The sequence below is a fragment of the Rhincodon typus genome, chromosome 36 (assembly GCF_021869965.1).
Source record: "Rhincodon typus isolate 14 chromosome 36, sRhiTyp1.1, whole genome shotgun sequence".
In the NCBI taxonomy this organism is placed as follows: domain Eukaryota; kingdom Metazoa; phylum Chordata; class Chondrichthyes; order Orectolobiformes; family Rhincodontidae; genus Rhincodon; species Rhincodon typus.
In genome coordinates, this window is record NC_063367.1 from 1,508,010 (window position 1) to 1,510,292 (window position 2,283).

Sequence of the window (2,283 nt, forward strand, 5' to 3'; positions counted from 1 at the left end):
AGAAACTTAACATTTAAATTGGAGTTTGGCCATTCAGAGTTAAGTCAGAGGCACTTCTTTACATAAAGTGGTGTGAAAATCTGGAAATTTTAGAGAAAGGTTGTGGGGCAATGGTCAAATGGACATTTCAAAATTGAATGATACTTTCATTAGATAAGAAAGTAGATCGAAGAAGTGTAAATGGCTTTAGAATACAGGCTTGCAATTACTTAACTGAACAGTGGAACAGGTTCAACGGACTAATTGGTCTCCTCTTCTTCCTTACCATGAAGGGACATTTTTACCTTCTGCACCTCACCCATGACTAAATGTTGCCCATCTTTTGAACAAATCATCTCTTTCCACTGCAGTTAAGATGTGATGTGAATTTGTGCTCCCGATCAGGAAATCAACTAAAAGAAATTGCCGGAAGTTTGCAGGATGTTCCTCAAGCTTTGATCCAACTGGATGAACATGGAGATCGATCATGCTCGTGGATTCCTAATGTCAATTTGCAATTCATCAAGTTTCATGCACAAGGCACTAAACAATTGTTGCTACTTTTGGGTGAACTGAAGTTTCCAAGATAATTTATTCCTTCTAGCTATCACACCACTTTGCTGTACTTTTGTTACCTACAATGGCAGTCATTATCAGAGTGCTATTTGCGGATGCTTGCTGTGCACAAATTGTGTTTTATACACAATAGTCAGATTTCAAAACTACTTTGTTAGTTAAAACAGGGATTTGTGATGCCCTGCTTTGCTGCAAACCATAATACAATTACAAGATTTTCTTTCTCTTAACTCATGGTAGGGCATCAATCATTTTACGCTGTCTCACAGGGGCCCTGTCAACTGGGAGCCTGGAATCTAAATCTCAGTGAAGTTGTAGACTTGCTTGCCAAGCCGGTGTGTTTGATTGCGACAATTCGTCACCCTGCTAGGTAACATCATCAGTGCGCCTCCAGTGAAGCATTGATCTTCTGTCCCGTTTTTATTTACATGCCTTAGTTTGCTGGGGTGGTCAGCATCACTTCCGGTTCTGTTTTTCAGTGGTTTGCTTCTCGGTTCCTGTTCAATGCGTTTGTTGATGGACTTCCGGTTGGAATGCTAGGCCTCCAGGAATTCCCTGGCATGTCTCTGTTTGGCTTGTGCTATTATGGATGTGTTGTCCCAGTCAAATTCGTGTCCGTCGTTACCCCCGCGACAGACCACAACATGGCCAGACACACTAGTCACCCTGAGATAGTAAGAACTGCTGATGCTGGAGTCTGAGATAACACAGTGTAGACCTGGAGGAATACAGCAGGCCAGGCAGCATCAGAAGAGCAGGAAAGCTGACGTTTCAGGTCGGGACCCTTCATGCCAGAGGCCTGGAGGCCTGGCATTCCAACTGGAACTCCATCAACAGACACATTGAACTAGACCCAATATACACACCACTGAAAAACAGAACTGGAAGTGATGCCGACAACCCCAGTAAACCGAGGCACATAAATAACAAGCGGGACAGAACACCAATGTTTCACTGGAGGCGCACTGATGATATAACCTAGCAAGGTGACCAAACGTCTGCGATCAAACATGCCAGCTCAGCGAGCAAGTCTACAACCTCATCTACAAATCTTCTCAAAAACTTTAAACCTAAATCTCAGTATTTGGAGATTATTTTACACATCATCAGCGCTGAGAGAGAATATTAACAAAAGATATCCAGAACACTGGACACAGTCTGAGGATAAGAGTCCAATCATTCAGGGCTGATGTAAGCACAAATTTCTTCATTCAAACGGATTGTGAATCGTTAGAATTCTCTTGTTTCGAGGGTTGTGGCTGGTTGCTCCATTGTTGAAAGGGTGAGATAGACTGACAATTGGGAATTGGGGGATTTGGGGAGGGAAAGTGGAAGTGAAGGCTGAGATCAACAACAATCAATCGAACAGCACTGAAGGTTGATGGGCCAAATGGGTTTACATTTTAAATATGTTTCTACTCAAAATACTGTAAGTGAATGTTAAGAGTGTTACTAATTACAAAATCAGATTAAATTATCTCAGGAGGATTGCCAAATTTGGTTGGACCTATTCCAGGAGATTTGTTAGTCACATGATCTCCCGTCTTTATAAATTATAAAACCACCTCTCTTTGTTTTTACTGTTTTCAAGTTTCTTTAGCAATCAATAAAGGTCTTTAAACACCCACCGGAGGGAGAACCTGTTGCTTCTTTTGTTCATGCCTTCAGGCCAGGAGGGTTAGCAACCTCTTAGGGGCAGTCCTACTTTACGATACCAACGTAGCGGCT